Source organism: Phascolarctos cinereus, unplaced genomic scaffold, assembly GCF_003287225.1.
Source record: "Phascolarctos cinereus isolate Bilbo 61053 unplaced genomic scaffold, phaCin_HiC Scaffold_3;HRSCAF=262, whole genome shotgun sequence".
Lineage (NCBI taxonomy): Eukaryota > Metazoa > Chordata > Mammalia > Diprotodontia > Phascolarctidae > Phascolarctos > Phascolarctos cinereus.
Genome location: NW_027555736.1, coordinates 41621664 through 41634568, shown reverse-complemented (window position 1 = coordinate 41634568; position 12905 = coordinate 41621664). Strand labels below are relative to the sequence as shown.

General features: G+C 41.3%; 1 protein-coding gene across 4 annotated transcripts in view; it reads right to left on the bottom strand.

The window, feature by feature from the left end:
* The window catches only part of LOC110213904 (uncharacterized), a 42493-nt gene extending 31223 nt beyond the window's left edge, over positions 1-11270 (bottom strand). For 3 of the 4 annotated variants that reach the window (XR_002326154.2, XR_002326153.2, XM_020994456.2), the window contains exon 1: positions 11205-11270. The gene's annotated coding sequence lies outside the window, so the exon portion shown is untranslated. Of the gene's footprint in view, positions 1-3106; positions 3244-11204 lie in introns of all 4 variants that reach the window. The other variant, XM_020994457.2, reaches the window with a different exon arrangement.
* Between the last annotated feature and the right edge of the window lie 1635 nt (positions 11271-12905).

Here is a 12905-nt window from a genome sequence, read left to right as displayed (position 1 = left end):
AACTCTGGGCTGGTAGTACCATGTCCAGTACTCTTAAGTTCAGCCCTTTTTCCACCATGCCTCAATGCCACAGGTCCCCTGACTCCAAATCCATTTTTTCTGTTTGCTGTACCATGCTTTCTCCTACATTCCTTAAATCTGTCCATCAGAAAACATTTATCAAGTACCTACTGCGTGAGAGTCACTATACTAGGCATTGAGGACAAAGGGAAAAAGAAAGTTTGTCTCAGTATAACCAAAGGTTTGGATACAGTGAAAGGAGATGGGTAGAGGTAACTTGACATGGAATCAGGATTAACAACTGTTATACAAAGCTCCAAAAAGCTCAATAGAAAAATTAAATGTCTCAATAATTTCACAGTATGTTATAATTTTCCTTGTTCTAGTGCCGTACTCTGGTATCGTTTGCCCCATCTGGATTCTGCAGAAGAATTAGAAAGAATGCTGCAATTTAACATTAAAGCCAGTTGGGAAGAAATGTCATCCCCTTCTGCTGCTGTCCCTGCATTTCCTGAAACGTGACACATCACTGTGCATGAGGAATTCATTGGGGGTGGGGCTCTTGAAATAACAATAAAATCAACTGAGAGGGATGACACAACCCTATTTAGTTTCTGAAAGCCTGTGTGTGTATGTGTGTGTATGTGTGTGTGTGTCTGTCTGTCTCTTCATCTCTCTCTCTCTCTCTCTCTCTCTCTCTCTCTCTCACACACACACACACACACACACACACACACACACACACACACAAACACACACACAGAGTACTTTTGAAAGACAGTAGCTTGGCATTTTGAAAAAGGGCTAACTCTGGAGTCATCTACTAGATGTGTGATCTTTGAAGTCATTTAATCTCTCACAGCCTCAGTTTCCTTATCTTGAAAATGGGGTTAATGATACTTTTACTTGAGGCAGTATGTCATAATGAATAGAGGGCTAGTTTTGAAGTAAAAAAGCCTGGGGGCCATAATCCTGCTTCGAGGAGACTAGGTGACCCTGGAAAAATCACTTAGCCTCATCATTGGCCCAAGCAACTAAGACAGGAGTTCTTGATCTTAGCTCCATGGATTTTTAAAAAAAAATTTCTATTACTGTGTTTCAACAGAATTGGTTTCTTTTGTAACATAATATATTTTGGTTTACATATTTAAAAACATTGTTCTGAGAAAGGACCTACAAACTGTACCATACTGCCAAATGGATACATAGAGCAAAATCTGCTTAAGGACCTCTGCTCTAAGACTTTAACTTACTGATGAGCTGTCAATCTATATCAGAAAAGGGAGTTTCTACAGTGGGAATTCCCCACACTGAGTGAACAATAGATCTGCAAACACCTTCATTAATAGCAAAAAAAAAAAAACTTGCCCTACCTATGTCATGAGGTTGTGAGACTCAAAAGAAATCAATGCACGTAAAAATACATTATTTTATAATAATGATATGTAAACTCGAGATATTATCATCTTCTCCTTAGAAACTGCCCAGACCAACCCAAAGGGTGTTTCTCTAGGTTATGACATAAGCCATGGTAGCCCTGTGTCTTTAATGCAGGCCAGGAAAATTCCCATAATGCCAGGCATAAGATAGAGGTGTAGAAAGCAGTGGGCCCTGGCTTTCCCATTCTTCTACAAGCACCTAAGCTGTGGTCAGCATGGGTTATCTGGCAAATATCTAGCAGATTAGCCTCCTGGAACTCAGATGTTTATCTTCAATGGTCTAACTCCTGGAAGATAGAGGCCATGTTTTATAGTAGGTACTCAGTGAATCTTAAATTGAATTATTTTGACCAACAGAGTCAGAGACTGGGCCCTAGCACTTAGAGCCAGAAGGGATCTTCAAAATGATGGTCACAGGATGCAGTGTGAGGGGGAGCACCTCCTTGCAGAGCCCAGGACAAGCCAGAGACAACTAGGGCCAGTCCTTCACAGAAACCACGATCTTAAGAATTCATGCTTTTATGGAGACTAAAGTTTGCAGAGCACTTTCCTCCAGCTACTGCAACATAGGTCAGCCAAGTGTTATCATACCCACTTTATAGGGAAGTAAGTTGAGGCTCAGAAGTGACATAGCTAGGAAAACCTGAAATCAGAATTTGATGCCAGATCCCATCTTTCCAAGACATGAGAGTGGATAAAGCTATTGGTGAGGAGAACAAGAGCCCAAAAATACTGCTTTCTGGCACAGAGAGAAAGAAGCTCTTCTCCCAAGCTCTCTGTCCATTTAGGCTAGTTCATAGGATCATAGAATCATGAACTGAGAGATGGAAAAGACCTTGGGGGTTACCCTAGTCCAACTCCCATAATTTACAGGTGAGTCAAACTGAGGCTCAGAGCCATGAAGTGACTTCTCCAAGATCTCAGAGTTAGTAAAGAGCAGAACCAGAATTTGAATCTAGGTTCTCTGAATCCAAATCCAGAACACTTTCCACTATTCCACCCCCTCAGGGTCCAGAGAAGAGACAGCCCCCAAATCCTCAAAATATTGTATCTGTCAATGTCATTTCTATTTCATTTCCCACAGAGGAAAGATCTAAACAGGTACACTTCAAAGGATGTGATATGGGCTAAGAAGACATCCCAAACCACCCTTAACAGAGTGCCAGGGATAAAGGTCACTCCAAGCAGCACAGTAGTAAGAGAAGCACCAGAGTCAGAGTCTGCAAACCTGGATTCAAATCCCAGCTCTGTAACAAACTACCCATGTGACCTTCAACAAATCACTTACCCTCAGTTTCCTTATATGTAAAATGAGAGAGGTTGGACTTGATGAGCTCTAAGGTCCCTTTCAGTTCTAAATTTATAATGTTGCAAACCTCTAAAATAAGTGTTTTTAATCTGAGGTCCCTGAATGGATTTATTTTGGGGGGGAGGGGTATCTGTGAATTTGGATGGGAAAAATTACATTTTTATTTTCATTTATCTCTGAATGAAATTTAGCAATTTTTTTCATTATAAATTTAAAGAAAAAATTATTCTGGGGAGTCCATAGATTTCATTAGAGTGCCAAAGGGGGTCACAACATAAAAAAAGGTGAAGAAGCTGTTCTCCAAAGTCACTCCCAGTCCTAAAATCCTTGAAATCCTGGGCCACATAGCTTTCCTTACCTGAAATATCATACAGCTCCAAGGTTCCACACCCCTAGGCCATAGCCCCTCATTCCCTTGAAATATTTGCTGCCATGAGCAGACCTGTCATTCACAGGGTCGAGGTCCCCAAGAAAATATCCCAACAGTTTTCTAATCTGTAAGAATGAGAATCATCAGAATAACAGCAAATAACGTATTGATACAATGATGCCTTTGGATTTGCAAAATGCTTTCCTCCTAATAGCTTCCCTAGAACAAAACATTATCTAATTATCTAGTTCAGCCCTTTTCACTTTCTCCCTAACACTTGATCTTTCTATGATAGTCTGTAGATGTATGATGAGACCCTATCACTGAATCCAAGATTAGAGCCCAGATCCACTCAGGGGCAACCTGGCTTTGAGTCCCCCAAAGCAGGGTTGACCATTAGCCAAACTATGATGTAGCTTCCTATCTCGCCTGCCAGACTCTCCAGCTTTTTAACTCTACCTTACAGGGAAAGCATCAAATCCCCTATATACTGGGATTACTCCAGTTTTTCCGGGTCAGGAAGAGAAGATTGTCTGCCTAGGACTTTAATTCCCAGGAGCCACATTTAGGCTCTAGATGCTACTGTCCCTGCCCGCAAAGGGGTCTTCCTTCTTCAAAAGCCTGGTTACGTTCAATACTCTGAAAAGCAGCCAAGATGGCAAGAATAGGGCAGCAAACACTTCCCTGGCTGAGCTGGTCCCCCCCTACTATCCCCTGCACCTGCTGGAGGAAGGTGGAGATGGTCATTTTCTCAAGATGTCTTCATGGCCTCACCAAGCTGCATGAACCCCAACTTCAATGAGAAAAGGTCACTATTTCCCTATCTGCTAAGCCAATGATGTTCCCACTGATCTAAGTTTCTGGAGCAAAATCACAAGTTTTCTTTGTAATGTTTGCACAACTGAAATCAGATCTGTGGCTCGGAGAAGCTTAGTATAGCAGAAGGAAATGCTTGGAGAGAGGAAGAGATAGCCTGTGCTCAGACTTGGGGAAAACCAAACTTGTTTGTTTGCTCTGAGTAGCAACAGTGATTGATGGAAGGAGGAGGAGGGGAATAATCTGGCCTGCTTTCAAGGAGGAGAGGGTTAAACACAGGCTTCCCTTTGGTTCATGATGCTTCTTTCCCATGTAGCTCAAGGATCCAGAGGAAAACAAGCTGTCCCTTTCCCTCTGAACTCTATCCACCCCTGCCCAGAACACACAGCTGCTCCTATCTCAGCCTGGGCTGCCTTGACAAATCACTCCTGATTTGGGCTTGACAGGCCTCCTGCCTGTAGTACTTTAAACGCAGCTGGCTGGCCGCCAAAGCCCCAGTGGTGTAAATGGGAACCAGTGTCCAGCAGGCCCCAGCCTGGCTTCCTTTAACTTGGAGGGGTTGGCTCCATGCCGTCTGCTATCAGGCTGCCCTATATGAAAGCCATATGGACAGCAAAGGGCACGGTCAGTGGCTGTCAGCAGCCATGACTGCTGTTGGCTTTCTCTGCCACCACGGAGGGGGCAGCATCTACTCTGCAAGGAGTGCCCCAGGCTGGCCCAGCTTTGCTCTTAGGGCAGTGATGCCTGGGGAAGAGAAGAATATAAGACATAGTAGCTGTCCTCAGGTATTTAAAAACTCTCCTCTGGAACAGGGACTGGACCTTTTCTGCTTAACTCTAGAAGGAAGAACTTAGTAGAAGTAGTAAGAAAGACAGAATTAGATTCAATGTAAGGAAAATTTCCTGGCGGACTTATCCCATAATAAAGGTGGTAGCAAAGTCTACCTCTAGAGGTCTTCAGCAAAAGGTGGGGGGGCCATTTGTTGGGGACATCATAAGAGCATCTGTCTAGATATCCCTTTGAGAATCCTTCCAACTTAGACATTTTGTGTCTCTTCCTTCATCTTCCAAAAGAAAAGGCAAGTGGTTCTTCCCTGCTGAACACACCAGGAAGGAAGATGGAGAGTCAATGCTCACTCTCAGCCAAAAGGCAGGGTGGTTAACAAGCATTTGTGAGAGTGTGAACCTGGTGAGGCAGCTGAACCCCACTCTGGAGATAGGAGGAAAAATCATATTTGGGGGATGTGGATTTCCTGAAGGATAGGCACTCCTGTCCCTCGAGAGGAACAGCCAAAAGGCAACATGGGATTGGCTTCAAATGAAGAATCTGAGAGCCTGGATTTGAATCTGAGCTCTGATACTCTGTAACCTTCCTAAGGTTACTTACCCTCCCTTGGCCTCCATGTTCTTATTTGGGGATGAGAGACAGAGAGGAAGAAGAAGAAGAAGAAGAAGAAGAAGAAGAAGAAGAAGAAGAAGAAGAAGAAGAAGAAGAAGAAGAAGAAGAAGAAGAAGAAGAAGAAGAAGAAGAAGAAAAGAAGAAAGAAGAAGAAGAAGAAGAGAGAAGAGAAGAAGAAGGAGGAGGAGGAGGAGGAAGGGGAGGGGAGGGGAGGGGAGGGGAGGGAGGGAGGGGAGGGAGGGAGGGGAGGGGGAGGGGGGAGGGGAGGGAGGGGGGAGGGGAGGGAGGGGAGGGGGGAGGGAGGGGAGAGGGGGAGGGAGAGGACAGGGAGGAGAAAGAGGAGGGGAAGAAGAAGGAGGAGGAGGAGGAGGAGGAGGAGAAGAAGACAAAGAAAGAAGGAAGAGGAGGAGGAGGAGAATGAGTGAGAGAAGAAAACAGAGAGCACATGTATTAAGCACTTGCTATGTATTAGGCACTATACTAAGCTTTAGGGAAACAAATACAGTTAAGCAAGGCAGTCTACCCTCAAATAGCTTACATTTTAACGGGAAAAGACAACACTTAAAGGTGAGCAGGGAATTCAAGACTAGGGAGAGAGGGCAATATGTTAGGAGAGAAGAAGGAAGAGTCTGGGGAGAGAGAGTGCAGGTGTGAGTGGAGTGGCTCTGGGGAGAGGGTCACTAATCAGAACATGACGGCATCTGAGTAGAGGGTTTTCCAAGGTGGAAATTCAGCCGGCAAAGAGGAAGAGGAGTCCAAGGGTAAGTGAGGTAAAATGAGGGGATTAGCCTAAGTGGCCCATATGATGCCTCCCAGTTCTATATTCTCTCATGCTGTGATTCTGTCATCCACTTTCCTAATGTGCAGGTTGCAGCCTGAAAATCCTAGGAACCCGAGTATTCAGTGTACATTTATTAAACAGTAACTGACCAAGAATCTACTCTTAATATTCTGGACAAAGGGTCACCCACCCATTGTATGAAGATCTCCTGAGGGGTAGAACTGAGTATCAAGACAGCTTATTCCTCTTTGAGACAGCCTCAATCATTAGGAAGATTTTCCTTCTACTAAGATGAAGTCTTCCTCTCCACCCCCTCCACCTATTCTTCTGATGTATACCCTCTGGAGACAAGCAGAACAAGGCTAATATCTTCTACAAATCAGACTTTCAAACACTTGAAGATATTTATTATGCCATGGCCCCATCCTCTCCTGACTGACTGAGTGACTGATCAAATTTTCTCCCAGACTAAGTGATAAATGATAAATTTCTCAAAGTCAAGGTAGATGAGCATAGTATGGCATATTACATATCAGTACTAGGTGCACAGTTCAGTCCTTTTTTCAGTCAAATCCAATTCTTCCTGACTCCCTTTGGGGTTTTCTGGCACAGATACTAGAGCAGTTTGGTATTTCCTTCTCCATTTCATTTTACAGATGAGGAAATGGAGGCAAAGAGGGTTAAGTGACTTGCCCAGGGTCACATAGCTAATAAGAGTCTGAGGCCAGATGAGCCTTCCTGACTCCAAAACCCATATTCTATCCGCTGAGCCACCTAGTTCAAATCCTTGTTGAAAGACTGTTACATGAGTTACATCTAATACAGTGGACCACTGATTTAGAGTCAAATTGCAGATTTAGAGTTGGAAGGCATCTCAGAGTTGAGCACATCTGTGGTCAACCTCTTTTATTTAATAGATAAGGAAACTGAGGCTCAGGTGGCAAAGTGACTTTTCCATGGTCACACAGGTAGTAACCATAACGTACACGATGTGAACCAAGTCCTCTGAATCTAGAACCATCATTCTTTCCAATGTGCCACATTTCAATGCACCTCCAATGGAAATGGTCATGGTCTCTGGAGAGTGCTAATTATCCATTGGAAATTAGCTGATGCTTAAAGTCGCATGATTTTAACAAGGTGAGAATCATATACTACTATAATGGGCCTTGGAGGGACCGTTGGGTTCCCCCTACTTTCCTAATCTGATCTTGAGGCAGTGTTACATAGCAGATAGAGCTCTGGTCTTGGTCTCAAATCCCACCTTTGACACTAACTGGACAAGCCACTGAATCTCTCTGAGGTTCATCTATAAAATGGAAATAATAATATCGGTAATAGCAACCTCACAGGGTTGTTATGAGGCTTCAATTAGATAACAGACTCAAATAATTTTGAAAACTTTATAGCACTACAGACACAACTATCATTCTTATCATCTCTGACATGGTTCCTATCTATAGAGACTTCATCAAGGGTGAAGGGTAGTTTGAGACAAATGCCCCTACTTCCCCTTTCCCTAGGTAACAGTACTATGGAGCCTTTTCCTGTCACATTGGTACAACTGCCAATTTTTTAATGCTTTATTAATGGTCATTTTTTTACACTGTAGCATCTCAGTGACTGCCTTTTCTCAACAATAGAACCCTCTCTTGTAACAAAGAAGCATGATAATTAAAGTGCTGGACTTGGAGTCATGGAGATGTAGGTTCAAACCCCTCTTTAGACACTTATCTACATGTGATCATGAACAGAGTATTTAACTTCTCTGATCTCTAGTTTCCTCATCGGCAAAACAGGTAGTTCAGACTAGATGGTTTCTAGAGCTACTTGAAGCTTTGAATATATGATTCTTAATAACAGTGCCTTCCATGTATTAATCACCTCCAATTTATCACCTAGATATATATATATATATATATAGAGAGAGAGAGAGAGAGAGAGAGAGAGAGAGAGAGAGAGTTACATAAGAGATATATAGACACAGATATAGAAATAGATAGTTTGTCCATTTTTGTTTACACATTGTCTCCTCCATTAGATTGTAAGCTCCTTGAGGGCAGGGACTATCTTTTGCCTTTCTTTGTATCCCCAGTGCTTAGCACAGTGCCTGGCATGCAGCAGGTGCTTAATAAATGCTTGCTGACTCTTGACACATTGGCTGATCCTATGAACTCATTGGCCATGTCTAACAGCACATGCATCATTCTGCACCTATAGTCCACCACCTTGTTTCCTGGCACTAATTGTTTAGAGGTTTAGGGGAAGTTGCAGGAGCTTATCACAGGGGTAATGTCAGAGCAGCATTGGCCTAAATATAGCACCGTAACCACTCCATGATCAGGACTGACCCTTTTACCACCTGTGTGATCTGCATAAAATCATGTAGCCTGTTATAGATGATTAATTGGACCCCTATTTTATTCCAATCAGAATTAATCAGTTAGATATGCTTCCATAGGGGTAGCAATTATAAGTTCTATATATTAGACCCTAGAGCTGAACTACAGATGATAAGTTCATTTGCTTAATCATAAATAGCTAACTAGAGGACTTTCACCCTTCTTTTTGCTTTATTATGATGACCAAGCCCAGAGTGGCAAAGGTGACTCAATTACACAGAAAGCCCACCAGCTATTTTTGCTACCCCTCCATCCCTCATTATCACTCTACTGCCCAACATGAAGAGATGACTGTGAGCTCTTGACCAACAAGTGGCCCTGTTTGCCAGCCTGTGGCCTGCATGTCTCTTGGTCCATCAGCCCATGTAGATGTTTTGACAGCCCAGCCCATAGGTGGGGAATATGCAGCCTTAAGGCCACATGTAACCCTCTAGGTCCTCAAGTGTGGCCCTTTGAATAATCCAAACTTCAGAGAACAATGCCCCTTAATAAAAGGATTTGTTCTGTAAAACTTGACTCAGTCAAAAGGCCACACCCAAAGACCTGAAAGGCCACATGTGGCCTCAAATCCACAGGTTCCCATCCCTAGCCCAGCCCATAGCTCATCAACTTGGTAGGACCTCCTGAAAGGTCAAGATAGGTCTCTCAGGGTCTGTTCATTAGCCTGTTTGTCAGCCATTGGGATTCTGTATTCTGTGCAGACCCTCCTGGAGAGACAAGTGCAAGGTCTATCAACCAATGAGATTCTGTATTTTTCATTTACTTCATCTGTATTGTCTAGGTATCAAACACTATAAAACTAAGGACGTGGAGAAAGGGAGCATTTCAGATCATGAGGCAAATCTGAGGTCCACTTCATTAGAAGGGAACATGGAGCCTTTAATAAAGTGCTATTGGCTCAGAGCTGTGCCTCAATATCTTTTATTGTATGTCTGCTGCCCCTTAAAGGGCCCATTTGTGTAAGTGTCTGGTTTTGTCTGTGCTATGCTCTCTGTGTTTTGTGCTAACGTCTAGCCAATAGGTGTTTTACCTATGCCTTTTCTCTTGGTGCGATCAACCAAGGGAGCAGGCTGTAAAAGTAAATTGTCAAAAAGAAGACAAATCTTTTTTTTCTCTGTTCCCAACACTAGCCATGTTGTAGATTGCTGACATGAAAGACAGATACAAAAATTAATTTGAAACAAAGATGCAAAAACTGATTGGAAATCAAATTTGTTTTTTTTCCAAGGAATAATTAACTTCTTTCATTTCTAAAGTTATAATTTGGATGTTTTATGAGATATTTTGAAGAACCTTTGGTATAACAGCAAAAGTCTGGTGAAGCAAAAAAATTCATGGATCAATTACATCAGTCAAAAGTTTTGTTGTTTAATTTATTCATTAGAACCATATGATGCCCACAATTACATTCCAACAGTTGTAGTCTCACCATCATTTTTCAATTTTGAAAATTTTGAAAATGGGGGTTAATTCTGAAAAATTAAAGCATAGCCTGAATGATAACAGTGGGCCTTAAAATCTGAAATCTTGGCAGTTAATGGCCCTTGTGAAAGTTGAGATTTTAAAATCCTTACCATTAGTAATTTTGACCATTTTTCATGTAAGTGAACTCAAAGTTAAATTAGTGAAGTAAGGATTTCTGTTAATTTGAACCATAAGGCAATTAGACAGCAATAATAACTTCCTGTTGTGAGAAGACAGCAGAGACCCTTTACGGTACCAATATCTGTGACGCTCCTGTGCCAATAGTTGGTCATGGCCAAGTGAACTCCTTTCTGAAATAGCTGGATGAATGTTTTTCCAGCATTAAGGAGGAGATAGGTGACTTCTTCTCTAAGGTTATCAATGAGGAACTTTGCATTTACACTCAGTAAGTTGAACTTGGATGTATTTTACCATGATTTACACAAACTATAGGCTTTGAAGATATTGGAATGAACTATGCATTTATAAGCCTTTAAGAACCTCCCCCCCCCAAAAAAAGGTGACAGTATTACAACTAATTGGTTTTGTGTAATAAAAATGAGGATAAGTGTAAAGTGAAATTCAGTGGAATACAGATCAAGTCCGTATGATTGGGAAGCAGAGACTATTGAATTGAGTAAGTAGAAGAAAGTAAGAGAAGTGTTGGCTAAGGAAACAAGAAAAGTCCACTTTTGGAAGCCTTTGCTCAAGAAGGAATATGAAATGAATGAAAAGATGTTAGTGCAAGTAGGGCTGGGAGAAGAATGGGTAGAATGTTCAAGGAAAGCTGGAGTCTTTGCATTGACATACCATGAATTCAAGGTTTGAAAGTAAATTTACAGATTTCTAAAAAGAGATTTGAGGAAGAATTTTTAATCCCACTGAAATAGAAAAGATTTGGGGATCTTTAAAGCAATGCCCCCTTGACAGTTGCTACATGTCTCCCTTCCCCAATTAATATATCACAAAATAACAAATGAACAAAATTAGCTGATTAATACAGAAAGGATTATTTCTGTGCTCCAGTTTAAATAGTTAGCATGTTTTACGACCTGTAAAAAGCCTGGCATGTGATAAGCACTATATGAACTATTATTCTGTGAAAATACCAAGGGTTATAAGATAAATGACTTTCTATGAATTGATGAATTTGAAATGCATTTGACTAAATTAATATCACCTAGTATATCTTGCTTTAATAAATTAGAAAATAATAATAACTCACCGTTGGGAGAAGTGAGTGGCAGAGTACCCTTCCAAGTTCTTTGTTTGTGAGTTATGAAGTTTTAACAGCTAACAGACAGGATATTGTGAAATTCTGCAGTGCTTTTGAGGAACTAAAACCTCTCCCAGCCAAAATGGAGAAATATACAGGCTAAGATTATTTGAAGAATCAACTATTTGAATCCAACTATTTACTCAGTATGTCAACTTGTGTTACTGTATATGGATATCATTCCTGACACTTGTTAAGACAATGGCATCCTGGGCCCTACAAGGATGCTGAACTGAAGAAATTTAAATAGCAGTACAAGGCTAAATAGGTCTATTAGGTCTGGTTGATTGAGGAAGGTAAGCCACTCTTCCCCCAGAGCTTCTATTAACAGGTACATTTTTAATTCATAAGGAGGTGGGGTGAGAGGAGTCATTGCAGCACACAAGGGATAATAGATTCAATTAAGCAAGGGTGGATTGCTCCAGGTGCCACTCCAGTGGTAACTTGAATAACAGCCACTTGTTCAATTTGTGTAGGTTTTAATCAGCTTGCTATTCAAGTCATATCCACCAGTGACCATCTGCTAACTTGCACCCCTTCTTGAGCATTTGCAGAAAAAAATATTATTATTATGCCCAAGGCAGTCCTTGACTACGATTGAACTATTCTTTAGTTCTAAAGCCATAACTCCTTCTGGTGCCATAGCTTTCACCAAGGAAATTGTGCCCAGGTATGACCCACTTGCTTACAAGAACTCTGATGGGGTGAAGGGTCTTATTTCATTGTATTCTAGAAATGGCCTGATATTCTCCCTTTGGCTTGATCTGCAAGCCACGGTGGAGAGGGAATGCTGGTTGTGAACAGATGAATTTTTAGATGAAATTTTGAAAGAAGATATGAGAAAAATAAGCATAATCTAGCCCCAAGTTATAATTAGTGAAATTTTGCCCTTTGAGGCAGAATTTCTTGGGACTTTAATTTGCTGCTATTCTAAGTTTTGATTTCAAGTGTAGGTGATTGACTTCTCAAAAGACCACCAACTAGTTCATCATTCAGGGGAAATGTCATGTGCCCCCCCCCCCAGTCTGAGGACTACCATAAGTGGATGTCTGTCCCTGAGAAAGTTGAGAGAATGACCTTGTAAAGGTGAAGGTAGGATTCACTTAACCCATCCCCATCTGGACAAACAAGACATTTTCCCCTGGTTAATTCTGAGCCTGCCTGTGACATCGTGTCTTACGATTAGCTGCCTATGATGCATACTTGAAATCAAACAGAATTAATACTTCTATATCCTTGCTTTTCTCCTCACATAGCAAATTCCATTGTTAAGGGCAAGTGTAAAAGAGATGAACCCTACTGGTGACTTTTGATTAAGTAACATAGGCTAGCATAGCACTATTACCATTTGAACCACAAATAATAGAGTTCATAACATCCTTTCATTATGTTAATATGATAACGATATCCTCATAAGGGTGAATTAGTGAGAAATGTGACACAATTTTCAAAATCAGGTTAAAGATTTTACATTGTTTGAAATGTCTGTCTAATAATATCAAGAGGAACACAGATTCATTTTCCAATTCAGGCCCTCATGATGTAACAATTGAAATTCCCTGAAGTTTCAGGTGAATCATGTGTTCTTATATAGTGATTCTTCTTATAGCTCTATTTTATATTGAGTTTATGTTAAGTCTCAGAAGCTGA